This window comes from Dendropsophus ebraccatus, chromosome 2 (assembly GCF_027789765.1).
Source record: "Dendropsophus ebraccatus isolate aDenEbr1 chromosome 2, aDenEbr1.pat, whole genome shotgun sequence".
Lineage (NCBI taxonomy): Eukaryota > Metazoa > Chordata > Amphibia > Anura > Hylidae > Dendropsophus > Dendropsophus ebraccatus.
Window position 1 is genome coordinate 23,871,813 of NC_091455.1, and position 18,038 is coordinate 23,889,850.

The following is an 18,038-nucleotide window of genomic DNA, read 5'->3' on the forward strand; positions in this document are numbered from 1 at the left end:
ATAAGCTAAAAAAATTTTTTGTGGGAGTTGTCCTTTAAGATATTTGGAGTGCTCCCAGAGTTCCCTTTTGCGCGGCCATGCAATACCAATCAGTGTCCTTAAATTGATTAATGACAGAGTCTCTCTCTTCTATAGTAAAATCATGAATTAGAAATTGTGTCCATTTGGACATAAATGTTTTTGTTGATTTTTCTTTGGTGCGCAATACATCCAAAAGTTCCCAATGAAAGATCTCCTTCAGAGCGGAGATTACCTCAGAAATGTCTGGTAGAGTATCCAGTATCCAGTGTCTTAATAAACATTTCAGGGAAACTAATAGAGTTATATGAATTCCTTTAGAAGTAAGTAATTTAGGAGAGGGAGTAGTAGAGTCTATATCAATAAAATGAAAAAGATAACTAAGAGGGAGAAGTGGTATGGCATGGCCCCAAGTGGACAGAAGATAGAGCCGCACAGACTCGCGTGCAGGCCCAGGCACAATGAAACAAGTCTGCTTTAGGAAGTGAACATTTCGGGCAACTGTTTATGTGAGAAGTGTGGGAGTTGGAAAAAGGAATATTAAAGGCATATATAGCCTTGTGTATAAAGCGGAAATGTATTTCACGTAGAACCACATTGGGAGTGGCAGAATGCACTAGTTGAGATCCTCTCAATATTTGTTGGGTAAGATCCTCTGAAAAAATTACGGAGGACCATTTTTTGAAAAAAATTTGTCTAGATAAATTCTTTTGAGAGCGTGATCTAAGTTCTCCATATGTATGTGATAAAGAATTATGAACCGGTGGTGTTGGGAATAGATTATCAAATTCTATATCACTTTCTGCTTCTGCTATGTCCCGCACTCTGGAAGTAAGAAATTCAATTATAGAATCGTATTGAGGTAAATAAAATGAAGACAATTTAAATCGTGTTGACGATATCCCATGATAAGAAAGTGTTGGAATTAGTATCCAGCAGATCCCCAACAGAAGAAACATGTGCACTCTGCCACTCCGAGTAGTCCAATTTGCCTGAGTCAGGTGGGTAAAGTGGTGAATGCCACAGAGGAAATCTTTTCGATAGGCAAAAGGGTAAACCATATAATTTTCGTATCGCCTTCCATGTGGCAATGGTGTCTTTAAAGATAACACTTCTCTTAATTTCTGGGGGTAGTTCTGGTAATTTAGCATGTAGCAGGGTGGGTAAAGGCCAAGGTGCTGCTAAAGCTTTCTCAATTAAAATATTGGAGAAATATGACGTGTCCATAATCCAATCTTTAGCATGGCGAAAGAGAGCGGCTAAATTATATAATCTAATATCTGGGCATTGAGCGCCACCTTTAGAAGTAGGGAGACAGAGAGTGGAATAGGCAATACGAGGTCTCTTTGATTGCCAAATAAATTTAGTGAAATATGATTGGAGTAGGGAAACGTCAGAATGTTTGAGTAAAAGGGCTATTGTTTGCATTGGATATAACAGTTTTCCAAAACACATCATTTTGATTAAGTAGGTACGTCCTAGAATTGACAATGGTAGAGATTCCCATCTCTGGAGATCTTGTTTTATTCTCTTAATTATAGGGCGATAGTTCAGGGAATATAGTGAGGAGGGAGTTCTGCCAATCTGGATTCCAAGATAAGTAATATAGGATTTAGCGATGGAGACCCCCGCAGGACCCGAAGTAGACCTCTTATGTGGAGTTAGGTAAAGAAGTTGACTTTTATGTATATTGATTCTATACCCAGAAAAGGAACCAAAAAATTTTAAGGCATCTAATACTGCCGGAACATGTAGATCTGGGTTATCTAAATATATTAAAGTATCATCAGCAAAGCATGTAACTTTGATGACTTGGGAACCAACCCGTATGCCTGAGAAAAAGTCAGAAGAAATAAGATATCTAGCAAGAGGCTCCATTGCCAAATTGAACAATAGAGGGGATAGGGGGCAACCCTGTCTGGTACCTTTTTGTAAGGGAAAGCTATCTGAAAGGAAACCCGGGGTATGAATTCTAGCTTTCGGAGATGTGTATATTGTGGAAATAAAATCTTTGAATTGACCTGTGATACCAAATTTTGTTAAGGTCATGTCCAGCCACTCCCAGCTGATATTATCAAAAGCCTTTTCGGCGTCAATTGCCAACAGACCTGGAGAGTGGCTGGAACGACCCCCAGATTGGACACCAGACTGGGCCGCTAGTACCGTTCTTATATTAGTGACACCAGAACGTCCTTTTATAAAGCCAACTTGATGGCTGCCTATTAGTGATGGTAGGATGTCTGCCAATCTATTGGTCATAATCTTTGCCAACAATTTTAGGTCTACATTTATTAAAGAGATTGGCCTGTACGAATTAGGAGATGTCGGATCCTTCCCCTGTTTGTGTAGTATTTTGATATATGCAGTATCTCCCGAGGGGAGCATGTGATGGTCAGTCAGAATAGTTTGGAAAGTAGAAAGAAGAGTGGGGGAGAAGACAGAAGACGTAGATTTATAAAATTCCGCACTATAGCCGTCAGGGCCTGGAGCTTTGTTATTTTTAAGTGTAGAGATAGTGGCAGTAATTTCCTCCAATGTGACTGGGGCGTTGAGAGAATCAAGAGAAGGGGTATCAAGAGAAGGTAGAGTTAATGACTCTAGAAAGTTCTTACCAGCAGCTAGATCAAGCCTATCTTTGGAATATAGTGAGCGGTAAAATTGTTGTAAAAGTTGTGATATGACTTTAGGATCTTTTTGTATATTACCCGCTGTATCTTTGAGAGCAGGGATATGTGTAGTAGGTCTACGTCCTTTAGCAAGGTTAGCTAACATTTTCCCTGATTTATTACCATAGCGGAATAAACGGGATATGTATTGATCTCTATATATAGCATTGAGTTTTTCCTGTGCAATTTCGAAAGCTTGTCTAGCTGCTGTCCATTTAGATTTATTGTCATCTGTAGGGGAAGACAGGAAAAGAGTGTATGTAGAGCGCAGATCTTGGGAAAGTTGAAGATAGTTTTTACGTGCTTCACGTTTCTGGGCAGCCACATAAGAAATGATTTGGCCCCTTCGAACTGCTTTTGCAGTCTCCCAGAAAAGTATTGGGGATTGTGTATGTTCAGCATTGTTAGAATAAAAGTCTGACCACCATTTTTTTTAATAGTTTGATAAATGATTCATCATTAGCTAAATGAGAAGGAAGTCTCCAAATAATATCGGATCCCTTCTGAAAAATATCTCTTAATTGTAAACTAACCCTCCTAGTTATAATAGTCTCGTCCTTTCTATGTTACTGTGAGCGGATTATAATCCTCTAGGTGACTCCTGTACAGAAACAAGTGAGAAGGAAGCTGGAGAAGAGAAGGCTATGGGGGAGATTTATCAAACATGGTATAAAGTGAAACTGGCTCAGTTGCCCCTAGCAACCAATCAGATTCCACCTTTCATTCCTCACAGGCTCTTTGGAAAATGAGAGGTGGAATCTGATTGGTTGCTAGGGACAACTGAGCCAGTTTCGCTTTACACCATGTTAAATAAATCTCCCTCTATGTCTCTGTCTATTTTGCATTAGAGAAGAGGAGAATGCAATTTATTTTGCTGGGTGTCAATGGGCCATGACATTATAGGAGTCTGTCTCTGGAGCTATGATTGCTATGGTGGTGCGGTGTAGTTTATCATTATGGATTGGTTATAAAGTCTAGCTGGCGCAGCGAGAAATATCATTTGTCTCGTTTCAGATAATAAAATGTGGAAGCCGGTGCGCGGCTGCGCTGTCAATAATAAGGAGGCAATGTATGGGGGGGTTCTACTGATTCTTCTCGGGATTCCTATAATCTGCCCATAAGTAATCATACTAATGACTTCCTGCCGCTTCCTGCATCCATCTATGTGCCGCCACAATACTGGATCCACCGCGGACGCATCCTAACCCTGTTACTAACCTGGTAGTGAAGGGGTTAACTCTGTCCGGTTAATGGCGCTCATAAGCTTCATGGATCCCACTGATCCCTACTTCACGTATCTGTGTAAATCCATGTGATGTGTAAAGCTTAGGGAGGCCCCCCGCCTGGCGGTGACATAGTGCCGCTATATCCCAGCCGTGATTTCATTTCCTGTAAATCCTCCGGGTATTATAAGGAGCAGTGTAATCTAAAGAGCTATAGATCTCATGGAAAACAAGACGTTTCCACGGTTTACAATGGCGGCCGTGATATATATTGTATCAGGATACGTTACTGGGGCCGCAGGTTTTTAGATTTATTCTGTTTTCTTCTGTTCAGGACGTATTAATGGTTACGGAGAGGAATATATGACGCTGTGAGGGAAGACGGATTCAGTCTGTATCAGAGAGGACCTGATGCTTGTATAGAATGGATACAAAACTCCTACTCTCACTAATTTAAAGGGGATCTAGCATGAGGCCTGGGCGTACTAACCTGATGGTAATGTAAAGTGGCCAAGGCTGCCCTGATCAATGCACTCTCTTACGTTTCCCAATCCGTTTTGCTGTTCTTGAGATATGGGCAAAAATTATATGATGGTTTGGTACACTGCAGGCGGTCAAGAGCCCATAAGTGCCCATACCTTTCCTTATTGTGACGTTGCAACACCCAGCTCCTATGTGAACTCATATCTGGAGAATGGCGCAATGGATCAGGAATGGGATGCAGTACGTGTGGTTTACACGTACCATTATCGTTCGAATTCCATCATTATCGCGAAAATCCGCCCGATAATCGCTCCGTGTAAACGTAGCATAAGGGTCCGTTTACACACACAGATATCTGACAGATTTTTGCAGCCAAAACCAGAAATGGGTTTGAAAAAAAGAGAAATCTCAGTTTTTCCTTTATGACCTGTTCCCTGTTTATAGTCCATTCCTGGCTTTGGCTGCAAAAATCTGTCAGATAATCTGTGTGTGTAAACGGACCCTTATGCTACGTTTACACGGAGCGATAATTCGCCCGATCGTACGATTTCGAAGTAACGATTTTTTTTATAACGATCAGCGTTTAGATGGAACGATATATCGTACAGAAATTTCGTTTTGCGATCGCTCAAGCCTATCTCGCACATAGGTAAAATCAGTTAACGACTGTTTACATGGAACGATCTGCAAATTTATTGCGAACGATCAATGACGATTTATTAACATGTTCAAAGATCAAAATGAATGATTTTTAGCTAATCGCTTGATTGGTCGCTGCGTTTACACAGAACAATTATCGCTCAATGCGATCGTTATCGCGAAAATTCGCCCGATAATCGTTCCGTGTAAACGTAGCATTAGGCCTCAGTGTCTGCCATGCCTGATGTGCTGGTATAGTCTGCCTGTGACTGATCATTAGTGATACAGAGCAGGTGAAGATGCTGCCGCGCGCTGCTATAGTGACAGGTAAATCCTACAAACAAGGTCAGCTCAAATGATGGATAACCAATAAATTTATAAACAATTCACTTTATTAAGCATGAAAAATTACAGAAAAAATTAATATTTTAAATCTCTTTAAGCATATAGTACATGATCTATCACAGACCACAGGTATCAAAACCACATAATAATGATAGGAATAAAACAAAGGTGATATAGCAGCCACAACAATGATGTATAAATACAAAGGGGAGATTTATCAACCATGGTGTATGACTCAGTTGCCCCTAGCAACCAATCAGATTCCACCTTTTATTTTCCAAACAGTCGGAGGAATAAAAAGTGGAATCTGATTGGTTGCTAGGGGCAACTGAGTCAGTTTCACTTAAATACACCATGTTTGATAAATCTCCCCCATAGTGTGAACATAGCCTAAAAAACAATGCATGCAGCATTTTTTTTTCTTTTGTCCCATTAGATTCCAAAGAAAACCTGTCGGATCTACTAAAGTCAATTTACAGATGTAGTTGAGCTCTCTCTGCCAGACCTGAGCAGCACCTACGGCAAAGGCTTAGGAGCCCTCACACAGTGTCTGCGTTATCGCTGCGGTAATTGAGGATGTGTTTTGGTTTTTTTTTTTTCCCACCGGGTGCTGCCAATCACCGGGGTGGGCGGGGCCTCTGGGCAGTGACGTAACACGGCGCGCCTGAGCAGGAGAGCCACGTGCAGCACGGGGGAGGGAAGGGAGTCTCCGCTGCCCGGTCGGTAACATCCCGGAGCCCGACCTGACCCTGCAGCGCCTCAGCACGGCTCCGGGGACGGTACCGGAGGATGCCTGCTATACATGTGCTGGCGGGGCGCTACTGCCGCTTCCTCCCTGTTCAGACGAGGAGACGGCTCCGGCTTGTGAGACGCATGTGAGCCGCAGGGATCTGCAAGGTGAGAACAGCTTGTATTGTTTCCCAGCTATAAGTGTATGGTGAGGGCTGCCATGGTGTGTGCACGATGAGGATGCCCGGGCCTCGTGCTCTATGGCTGCCACGTGCTCCATACGATCCTATAGGCGGGCGGTGGGAGAGTGTTGTGGGCATGCTCTGTGACCTCTAACACGGGAGCTGGACCTATTGTGACTGATGGATCCTGGGTTTCTGATTAGAGAGTTTCTTGTCATTATCAGGGTCCCTGTCACCTGTATATGACCCCGGTGACATTACCTGCATGTGGCCTTCGCTATAGAACATGGATGGGCCACATGGGCGATTTTATTACCCCAAGATATAACTTTATCACTTAGACTATAAATGACTTTCCCATGGACACATATTCTCTGCCGTCTCTCCAGTCACTGTCTATGGGTATTTCCATCAGAAGCCAAATCCAGCGCTCTGCGGGAAACCCATAGAGAGAGGAAGGAGAAGAGGCCGGCATGGCTGGCAGAGGGCCCGGCGAGTTGTCGCCCGTCCTGTACTCGGGTAATTCACAATCTTGGAATAACACCTGGCATCAGCTATGCTACACAGCGCGTAGTAACTTACTATTGGGGGGGGGGGGGGGGGGCAGTTGTTTTTTTAGATTTAGTTTATGAAAGTTTATTTTACTGGAAATTAAAGTTTTTTCATCGAAAAGTAATCTAGGTCTGTAACTGAGTCAGCTCTAAGCAGCTGCAAACCAGAACCCCACGCCTATTCATTCTATTGCTGCTTATCGTTCGAATTTGCACGATAACGATCGAACTCAAAACGACAATTGCACGTGTGAATGCAGCGAACGATCAAACGACGAGCGAGAAATCGTTCATTTTTATCTTACATGTTCTTAAATCGTTGTTCGCAAAAAATTCGCCGATCGTTCCGTGTAAACAGTCCTTCACCGATTTTACCTATGTGCGAGATAGGCTTAAGCGATCGCACAACGACCGCAAAAGATATTTCTGTAATATATATCGTTCCGTCTAAACACTGATCGTTATTTAAAAAAAATTAAAAATCGTTACTTCGAAATCGTTAATCATACGATCGGGCGAATTATCGCTCTGTGTAAACGCAGCATATGACTTCTCCCTATGGCCACAGGTGGCAGCAGAGAGCACTGGGGCACTGACTAGAGTGATAGGAGAAAGGTATAAGATATTCTTCCAGAGGGACATATCAGCAGGTTAGAGGCTGATAGTTTCCATTTAAAGGGGTTTTCTAGAGTTGGATAATGTTTTTAAAACTGGCAGAAGTACAGGAGTAATCTATAAATCCTTGCTTGGTTTCTGTGGTTGGATCCCACTTCCTTGGAGGGTAGAATCTGCAGAAGAGCAAAACTGAGGTCAGGAAAGTTTTGCGTTCTGCTTTTTTTTTTTTTTTTTTTATATAACATAGAAAACCTTTCTGGTCTGTGATTAGTATTTTGCATGTTGTGCATTAGTTTTGGTTTGTACCTTATTGATATTTTCCAGTATAATGGAGTCGTAGCAGGTCACATGACCTGGTGACAAGGCCCGGCAGGGATGACACACTTGCCCTCACTGACCATATACTGATGATACATCTATCCGTACTCATCTGATACTGAGCCGGGCCTTGTGCACAGGATGTAACTGTATATCTGTCTCTATACGTGTCGTCATAAGTCGATCAGTTCTAACTTTTTTTTTCTTTTTCTTGTTTTCATAGCAGTAAAAGCATGAGGAGCGTTCCCTCTCCTGATCAGCTGGTAAGAATGAGTTATGGACATATATACATTGGGGCGTCTAGATCAAGCAATGATGTCTAACTTGCCCTATCTGAGAACTGTGTTCGATTGTGAGACCTTCACCGTACTCCTATTATCTGAGCTTGATCTCTACCTATAAAAATATAACGTCGGCACTTGGGTGTTGGGTTACTCATTCTTAAAGGGGTGGGGGGAAAGATTAAAAATACAATTATTAAAACATATATAATTTTTTTTACAACTGTAACCTAGATTTATGAAAGGGAATTTTTTATTTTATTTTTTACTTTTAAGTGGCAGGACTACGTAACCTCTCTGCTGCCACCAGTGGATCTGTTAGGTACTGCAGGGCTGCTGAAGCTGTGGTCTTCTGGTCCAGTTATATATCCCCAGTGCCTCTGCATACAGTGAAAGCGATACTGAGCCCCTCATGATTGTATATGATACATGTTACCATTATAATAGACATTACACATGGGTGACCTACCTGTGTCACTATGAGGGTGTTAAAATCTTATCCACTTACTGTAAAAATGCCGACAGTTGTTTGAATGGAAAACCGCAGTAAATGACGTATTATGCTACTTGACAGTTTCCTAATCTTTTTAAATGACTTTTCTATGCAGCAACAAGGACTTCGGTAACAGAGATGACCCTATGATATGGCATCACTTTATTATTAGTGGAACCAGAAAGGGAAGGGTCTGCAGTGTGGATGAAGCCCCTTGCTATGGATCACTATGACACCTAAGAGGTAAGATTTTGCCCTTTTGTATTTGTAAATCCAGTCTGACAAGGCCCGGCAGGGATGACACACTTGCCCTCACTGACTACATACTGATGATACATCTATCCGTACTCGTATAACACTGAGCCGGTCTTGTACTAACAGGACTTTACCATGAGCTTTTCCTGTATATTATTGCTATGAAATATTCAAGCATTTATACAGCTATTTTATTCTTTTACTCTAGTATCCGAAGTGTGAGGAGCGGCCTCTCCTGATCAGCTGGTAAGTATAGGAGTGTAAATGGGAAGAAGGGGTCTCCTTAGGGCTGGGCGATATTGGCCTAAATCAATATCGCGGTTTATCATTCATGTAGCCGCGGTAATGATAAATTGAACGATAATTATGACACGCCCCTTTTAAAAGCCACACCCCTTTTGAAAACCACATTTTCCGATGGTGATACAAACGTGGATTTATTCCATATAACAATGTGCAGCAAACTTCACAAGTAATATACGACGTTTTGGCGTCTCCTACGCCATTTTCAAGTGCCACTTGAAAATGGCGTAGGAGACGCCAAAACGTTGTATATTACTTGTGAAGTTTGCTGCACATTGTTATATGGAATAAATCCACGTTTGTATCACCATCAGTGCTGCAGAGTATTTTTTACTAGCTGACTTGATCCAAGATCTGGGATTCGACTGCTGGCAGCCACAGTTCATTTAGTGTGCGGCCTATATGGTTTGCTCTATCTATCTATTTATCGACAGATGGGAGATAGATAGATACTGTAGATAGATAGATAGATAGATAGATAGATACTGTAGATAGATAGATACGATAGATAGATACGATAGATACGATAGATAGATAGATAGAGAGATAGATAAGGAGATAGATAGGAAGATAGATAGGAAGATAGATAGGAAGATAGATAGGAAGATAGATAGGAAGATAGATAGGAAGATAGATAGGAAGATAGATAGGAAGATAGATAGGAAGATAGATAGGAAGATAGATAGGAAGATAGATAGGAAGATAGATAGGAAGATAGATAGGAAGATAGATAGGAAGATAGATAGGAAGATAGATAGGAAGATAGATAGGAAGATAGATAGGAAGATAGATAGGAAGATAGATAGGAAGATAGATAGGAAGATAGATAGGAAGATAGATAGGAAGATAGATAGGAAGATAGATAGGAAGATAGATAGGAAGATAGATAGGAAGATAGATAGGAAGATAGATAGGAAGATAGATAGGAAGATAGGAACAAAAAAAAGTCTATTAGTGCAGCACTCCTTTTTATAAGTATAGTTCGGTGCCTTCCAGCGTGCACCCTTGCGACCACAGGTGCTAAAGTATACAAATAGAAAAAGCTGTGGCACTCGAAATTCAGTGAAAAAATAATAAGTGTTTTTTATTCGCCCAAACCCGCGGTTTTGGGCGAATAAAAAACACTTATTATTTTTTCACTGAATTTCGAGTGCCACAGCTTTTTCTATTTAGATAGATAGGAGATAGATCTATCTCTCTCTCTTTATCTATCTATCTCCTATCTATCTATCTCCTATTATCTCTCTCTCTCTCTCTCTCTCTCTCTCTCTCTCTCTCTCTCTCTCTCTCTCTCTCTCTCTCTCTCTCTCTCTCTCTCTCTCTCTCTCTCTCTCTCTCTCTCTCTCTCTCTCTCTCTCTCTCTCTCTCTCTCTCTCTCTCTCTGTCTCTCTGTCTCTCTCTCATCTACCCCCAGTCACTCTGTCACAAGCTGTTCTGCCCCCCCTCTCCCTCACATACAGTTGGTGTCAGGTATGGGTCGGCACCTCCTTGCTCCACCAGCCACCGCTGTCTGTCTCTCCCGCACAGCCCCTGTCCCTCAGTGTTGGTGTAGCTCCGAGCACATATATCTGCTGGCAGTGTCCGGGGAAGAGCGTCACACACGGCTGCTTCCAGGACTGAGAAAAGATAACGGGCGCCGGGGATTCCTGTGCGGGACAGAGTGCGGTGCCCTGTGGAGCGAGGAGGTGCTGACCCATACCTGACCCCCTGCAGCCACTGTATATGCGGGAGAGGGGGGGTAGGGCTCACCGTGCAGCTTCCAGAGAAGCTAGGAGAAGTGAGCCGCCCGGCAGCAGCAGCGCTGAGCACACAGCACGCCTGTGCGCAGCCTGTCAGCTCTCCAGCCTTTCTCTTCAGCCCCCGCAGCAGGATCGTCTATCCCTTGCCTTGCACCAGTATATGTGCGTCCTGGCTGGGATCGGAATAGTTTTACACAGGCCAGTCAGGGTAGGAGCAGGGACACGTGGGAGATTAACTGAGGGGAGCAGTAGATGCGGCCACCGGGTGAGGGGAGGAAAAATACCGCAGATACCGTCCAGGCAGAGATGAGGTCGGTTAACCGACACCAGTGACGGTATCGGTATTTTTACGGTATATCGCCCAGCCCTAGGTCTCCTATCCAGCAAGGAGGTCTACCTTGATTTGCGGTAGTATGGGAAGATGGATTCCCACATCCGATACAGATCGCCTGTGCTAAGGATTGAACGTCAGTTTTGTTGTCCTGATAAACTTCTCGTAAGGGGTTTTATAACTTGTGCGTGAGTTTATTGAGTGATTGTCTTTTATAGGATGATTGTTGTAGATATATATATATATATATATATATATTATAAGGTTATCCACATGACAAGGCCCGGCAGGGATGACACACTTGCCCTCACTGAACATATACTGATGATAAATCAATCGGTACTCATCTGTGACTGAGCCGGGCCTAGTAAGCAGGTAGGGCTGTAATGTATAGCTCCTTCTGTATACTCTGCTATTGCTGTGCGGCTTCCAGGGAATGTGCTTTTATTTGCCTATAAATGCAGGTTGATCAGGTCTAACTTATTCTTCTCTTCCCTTAAATCCTTTAGTATCTGAAGTGTAAGGAGCATTCTCTCTCTTCTGATCAGCTGGTAAGCATGTGACTTTGGTTATAGACCTATATACATTGGTGTCTTGATCAAGCAATGATGTCTAACTTGCCCTATCTGAGAACTGTGTTCGATTGTGAGACCTTCACCGTACTCGTATTATCTGAGCTTGATCTGGACGTAGGAATATGTATAGTATATTATGACGTAGTATATGTATACATGTTGGGTTAAAAGCAATCTTAATCTTGTCAAAGAGGTGTGCCCGAAGTGCCGCAGAAGCAACTCTGTGTGATAGACAGGGCTTGGCTTCCAGCACCAAGCCCAGTTTAAATCCAGTGCATGCCCTATAGTTGTGGATTGCAGTTGTCCTTTGCTATAGACAGAGAAATAATGTGTTTGCTTTTCCTGTAACATTGTCACCACTTTGGTACTGAATTTCCAGATTCCCTGTCATTGTTCTTACAACACACAGGCCCCACAACACTTCCTGAGCGTTCTAAATCCTGTCTTCTAAGCCAGGGTTGTTATATCTGAGAAGCTAACTAGGATGGGCCATCATCTTATCAGAGTTGCTCATCTTATATTTGTTTTTACATATAGATGAGTTGAGAAGATCTGAAAAAAAAATGCTACAATAGGGTCTTGTCTGGATCTCTTTGGTTCCTCAAAGGTAAATTTTTGCTTTTTATTTTTGTAAATCCAGCCTATCTTGTCTAAAACATATTGTAAGTGCATGTTAGTGCTGTTATTCATACAGCTGTGGTGCCTGTCCTGATGGGATGCACTTGGGTACACTATATGTCTATAGAATAATCTGTGGTGAACTAGTTTGGGTCCATGTACCTCATTGAGATTTTCCAGTGGAATGAAGTTCCTGCGTCTAGATGGTCACATGACACAATGACAAGGCCCGACACGGATGACACACTTGCCCTCACTGAATATGTACTAATGATAAATCTATCCGTACTCCTCTATCACTGAGCGGGGCCTTGTACACAGGATGTTACCATCTACCTCCTCCTATGTGATTGCTTTGGGCAGACAGGGAATGTGGATTTATTCTGTTACAATGAGCTGATCAAGTCTGTGTCTTTTCCTCCTCAGCGGCAGACATGGTGAGGACAGGACTCCTCCGATCATCAGGTAAGATTATGGCTTCCTAAACAATTCTACATTTCCAGTATAATGGAGTCGTAGCAGGTCACATGACCTGGTGACAAGGCCCGGCAGGGATGACACACTTGCCCTCACTGACCATATACTGATGATACATCTATCCGTACTCATCTGTGACTGAGCCGGGCCTTGTGCACCGGACGTAACTATATCTGTCTGTATATATGTCATCATAAGTTGATCAGTTCTAACTATTCTTTTTTTCATAGCAGTAAAAGCATGAGGAGCGTTCTCTCTCTCCTGATCAGCTGGTAAGCATATGACTTTGGTTATTGACACTAACATTGGGCCGTCTCGATCAAGCAATGATGTCTAACTTGCCCTATCTGAGAACTGTGTTCGATTGTGAGACTTTCACCGTACTCCTATTATCTGAGCTTGATCCATACATAGTCATATGTAATGTATAGATATGGGCGCTGTTATTTATAACACACTTATGATTTCCTAATCTCTTCTATACAGGGAGAAGGACGTTGTTTCCGGGAGAAGATGATTGTTACAGGATCCATACGAGCTGAATACTTAATAAATGACTTGAGAAAAGATCGGAGTAGTTTTTTTTTTTTTTTTTGTCTATAACTTCTTATTTTACTTAATTGGATTCCAGGTCGAGACTTAACTCCATCTTATATAGTGGTCTCTCTTCTGGTCCAAGATGTAGTGTGGAACCATTGTTTGGTGGAGGAGTCAAGGTTTTTTTCTGGGATGACAAGTTAACTCCTATCAGTGGAGCTCTAAATAAATAAATAAATTATTTATTTTATTTATATAATATATATATATTATATCCTTTCCTTGCTCTAATACTGGCTTAGGGTATAAACCCACACACCGTATATGCAGCGTATTTACTGCTGCGATACGCAGCAAACTCGCAGCAAACTCGCAGCAGACTAGATCCAAATAACTGAACACAGCATCAAATCTGTACCAACAAATCTGCTGCGTATTTGTTGCATATCTGCTGCATATACGGTGTGTGGGTTTATACCCTTAAGGTGAGTTTACAATGAAGAATCTGCGCAGAGAAGTTCCTGTGGATTCCGCCTCATGCAGCTCCGCCCGTCCCAAAGACTCCATTCTATGGTTAGGTGGATTCTGCCACCCGCCCAAAGAATTGACGTGTCCATTATTTGGGTGGACTGTGGAACATGCCTGACCATAGAATGGAGTCTATGGAATGGGTGAAGGTGCGAGCGGCGGAATCCATGGGATGTTTTCCGCGGATTCCTCAGTCCTATCTTGTAAGTAACATTGGCAACAGGATGTGACCATTGGCCAGCACGTTCTCGACAGTATACATAGGAGACTGAATATGTGTGGCTTATGTGTAAGGGTTGCTAGAGAAGGTATAAGTAGACTAGTAGGGTCTGATAGGGTTTTTTCACCAGAATAAATACCAGTCATATACTAGAAATACAAAGTGACCTGTATTCACAATTAAAAGTAATTGTACCATGATCTGTGTCAGTATAATTTCTACATCAGACCTGTCAGGAGTTATTTGGCTGGCATAGACATTAATGGCCTGAGCATAGTCACCTGGGAGTTATTATTCGGTCACTTTCCTAATGTTTATCCTTGGACCCTGGATCTCTGTCCAGGTGCAAGTTTGGAAACTGCAATACTTACAATTAGTAAAATAAAACCTGCTGCCATCAGTATCCTAAACAAGGGACGTACGTCTTTATACTCTTCTAGGCTCCAGAGTAACCCAATTGTGGTATCCAGTGAGGAACGTTACATGTTCTGACATTTTGTGGTAGTAGTCAGTAGTCTCCCCCTGGCATGCTTACAGAACATGGTGTGCGTACAGATGGGGGGGAGACATAGAATAGTGTGCCTGCTGTCAAGATCCACGAGGGAATTCGATGAGTAGGGTGGGGCTGGGTCAGGTAGGTGGTTAGCGGCCTTACTTTTAGGGGGTGTCTAAGTTTGGGGTGGGTGCCGTAGTTTAGGCCAATGGGTAGGGTAGTGTGGGTGCCTTTATAATAGGAGAATGTCTGTCTTATTTTCGGTAGCTGTACGTTACTTTCTATGTAGAGTACTGAAGCATTTTCAGGGTTCTGCGCAGGTCAGATGGTCTCAGAAAAATAACATGAAGCCGCCCTCACCTGTTGCCCAGAAGCTACTATAGATGTCATCAATACGGAGGTTACACCAGTAGAATGGCCACTTTTATTGGTTGATCATCTAGTTCAGGGGTGTCAAACTCAGGCCCTCCAGCTGTTGCAAAACTACAATTCCCATCATGTCTGCTTTGGCTGTCCAGGGATGATGGGAATTGTAGTTTTGTAACAGCTGGAGGGCCTGAGTTTGACATCTATGATCTACGTAATCTGCAGATCCTGACAGTCTGTAGCGTTGTATGTTCAGTCTGGGCTCAGGTTATAAAGGTCCCGAAAGGAAAATATTGTAATATGAGGCTATTGTAAGTGGAGAGATCACTATAATACCTATGTATTTAAAATTATATCTAGTCCAAAGCAAACGATGGGATTATGTAAAATGAGATTGAGACATGTGTCCTGTGTGTCTCTAAAATTATATATATATATATATATATATATATATATATATATATATATATATATATATATGTGTGTGTGTATATGTATACACAGAAACGCACACACGCCTTGGATTACGAGCATAATTCGTTCCGGGACTGTGCTTGTAATCCAAACACACTCTTAAACCCAAGCAAATTTTCCCCATAAGAAGTCATAAAAAATGCAGACAATTGGTTCCACACCCCTAATATATTTTTTTTATTCTGAATAACAACATAATAAAAACATAATATAAAAAACATAATAAAACATTCAGAAACAGCAGAATATGTGATATTAAGTTACTGTACTGTAATGGAGAGGATGGGAAACACAAGGGCGGACAGAAGCTGCAGGGAGCAGGAAGGAATGAGCAGGGCAGATGTGGGCACATACATGCAGCACTCTGTCTGGGGAGAGATGGGTTACAGCTATAAAGAGATTACCCCCTTGAGTCCTGTCCCCTGATGCAAGCCTCAGCATGAAGTGGATCTGCTATGATTTGGAAGGTAAGGGAGACTTCCTGGGTCAGAGTACAGGGCTGTAGACCACTCTGTGCAGGACATGTCCCTCCTCCACTTGCGCTCCCACCCAGTACAGGGAGCTCTTAAAATAAAGCAATGCTCTTAAACCAAGTCACAATTTTTAAGAACCGAGTTCTTAAACCAAGGTACCACTGTGTGTGTGTGTATGTATATATATATATATACACACACACACACTTTATATAGTGTGTAGTGGAGTCAGTAAAGCTACAGGTTCCTTTCCATCACATTAGTGTCTTTTTAGCTTTGAATCATATAAAGACTGAACATCAATGTGGCTTATGTTATAGATCTATAATAGCTTCAGCCTGAAGGAACGGCTCTAACAAGTCAATATCCAGCAGTATTCCCATTAATGGTCGTCTTGTTATTACACCAGAGCTCGTATCCTACAGTAATAATTGTTCAATATTTCTGTATAACAGCAAAATAGGTCAATCTGGTTGACGTGTCTGTATGAGTTATTATAGCCAGAGATGCAGAGCTCCCGCCGCTATAATCTATGTAAGTGCTGTGTGTGTATACAGGCGGCCTCCATACTGATGGTTTTATTAAGATATCAGTTATCTGTTTTACATTACAGTGTCTTATTCCACCTTGGATGAAATGATAGATGGCAAATCTAAATCTTCTCAAAATTCTGTAGTGTAGGAAGCATTGGCTGCCTTTTTGTTTAAGGGTGCCTTCACACCTACCGGATCCGCAGCGGGCCTCACTTCTGCAGATTCGTAGCGAGAACCGCTGCGGATCCGGTACCATTCACCCCTATGATAGCACATACTCGCAGCAGGATTGACATCCCGCTGTGAATAAGGGCTTTAACCCCCCCCAAACCCCGGCGCATACATTACCTGCTCGGTGGCGTGGCTGCAGTGAGGCTTCCGGCTCCGGTCCCGCTCAGCTGATCTGAGCGGGACTGGAGCCGGCAGCCGCGCTGCAGGATGCGGCCGGGGATGGGGGGATGCGGACAGCGGGGGGGCTAAAGCACATATTCACAGCGGGATGTCAATCCTGCTGCGAGTATGTGCTATCATAGGGGTGAATGATACTGGATCCGCAGCTAATCTCACTGCGAATCCGCAGAGAGAACCGCTGCGGATCCGGTAGGTGGGAAGGCACCCTTGAAAAAGATAGGAGGTGCTCCATCCGTCTGCAGCGGTTCAATCAGATGTGAATATATACCATTGTAGGGTCACTACAACCATCAATGTAGTTTGGTTTTTCCGTCTTAAAGGGAACCAATCAGTACATTTGCGCTGATTGAGCTCCCAGAGAGTCTGCGCGCTTCTTGCAGCCGGGTCTTGCAGCCGGGTCTCTGGTGGTATTGGGGTATCTGGGCTACATAGGCTACATGGGCTTCATGTGTGGTAAAATGCATTTTAAAGTGACTCTGTACCCACAATCTGACCACCCCCAAACCACTTGTACCTTTAGATAGCTGCTTTTATTCCAAGATCTGTCCTGGGGTCTGTTCAACAGGTGATATAGTTATTGTCCTAAAACCCAATGGTCAGGGCTTAGATTGTGTATGCAATAGGCTGGCACACCCTCTCTGTCCTTCCTCCCCACCTTCCTCATCATTAGGAATGCTCCAGGCAGATTGTCTCCTATTCCCCAACTGTGTGAATACTAAACATGGGTTGGATTGTTAAGGCACCTGTTCAATGTTCAGACAGGAGAAAATGTTTCAGTGGCATTCCTAATGATGAAGAGGGTGTGGAGGAGGGACAGAGAGGTGGTGCCAGCCTAATGCATACACAATCTAAGTCCTGGGCATGGGGCTGCAAGTTTAAAAGTTGTTTTTTTAGGACAATAACTGCATCTTGGATTAAAATCTTGGATTAAAAGCAGATATCCAAAGGTACAAGTGGTTTGTGGGGGTCAGATTGTGGGTACAGAGTCACTTTAAGGCCAAGTTCACACAGTGTATTTTTCACTAAACAACGTCCGTTGTTTAATGACAGTGGCCGATTACTTTACAGCCTATGGAGTTATGGCCGTAGTGTATACACACTGTATACACTACAGCCGGGATTCCATGCGGCCCTACAGAAAACTGACATGTCTATTTTGTGC

The 18,038-nt window shown here is 42.8% G+C and overlaps 1 long non-coding RNA gene and 6 other non-coding genes across 9 annotated transcripts; all 7 read left to right on the forward strand.

The window, feature by feature from the left end:
* Positions 1 to 6,006: 6,006 nt before the first annotated feature.
* Positions 6,007 to 13,408, forward strand: LOC138784325 (uncharacterized). 3 transcript variants are annotated; one of them, XR_011361815.1, is made up of 9 exons: positions 6,007 to 6,271; positions 7,993 to 8,032; positions 8,659 to 8,786; positions 9,007 to 9,044; positions 11,681 to 11,722; positions 12,284 to 12,353; positions 12,791 to 12,829; positions 13,072 to 13,113; positions 13,328 to 13,408. It is a non-coding gene; the product is annotated as an uncharacterized lncRNA (long non-coding RNA). The 3 variants fall into 3 exon arrangements; XR_011361816.1 differs by having other exon boundaries at positions 13,075 to 13,113; XR_011361817.1 differs by having other exon boundaries at positions 7,996 to 8,032.
* Positions 7,817 to 7,897, forward strand: LOC138785041 (small nucleolar RNA SNORD103/SNORD85). The gene has a single exon (XR_011362025.1). It is a non-coding gene; the product is annotated as a small nucleolar RNA SNORD103/SNORD85 (small nucleolar RNA).
* On the forward strand, positions 8,075 to 8,158 carry LOC138785037 (small nucleolar RNA SNORD103/SNORD85). Its single transcript, XR_011362021.1, has one exon. It is a non-coding gene; the product is annotated as a small nucleolar RNA SNORD103/SNORD85 (small nucleolar RNA).
* Positions 11,454 to 11,534, forward strand: LOC138785042 (small nucleolar RNA SNORD103/SNORD85). Its single transcript, XR_011362026.1, has one exon. It is a non-coding gene; the product is annotated as a small nucleolar RNA SNORD103/SNORD85 (small nucleolar RNA).
* Positions 11,770 to 11,853, forward strand: LOC138785040 (small nucleolar RNA SNORD103/SNORD85). Its single transcript, XR_011362024.1, has one exon. It is a non-coding gene; the product is annotated as a small nucleolar RNA SNORD103/SNORD85 (small nucleolar RNA).
* Positions 12,909 to 12,989, forward strand: LOC138785043 (small nucleolar RNA SNORD103/SNORD85). Its single transcript, XR_011362027.1, has one exon. It is a non-coding gene; the product is annotated as a small nucleolar RNA SNORD103/SNORD85 (small nucleolar RNA).
* Positions 13,161 to 13,244, forward strand: LOC138785038 (small nucleolar RNA SNORD103/SNORD85). The gene has a single exon (XR_011362022.1). It is a non-coding gene; the product is annotated as a small nucleolar RNA SNORD103/SNORD85 (small nucleolar RNA).
* Positions 13,409 to 18,038: the final 4,630 nt, after the last annotated feature.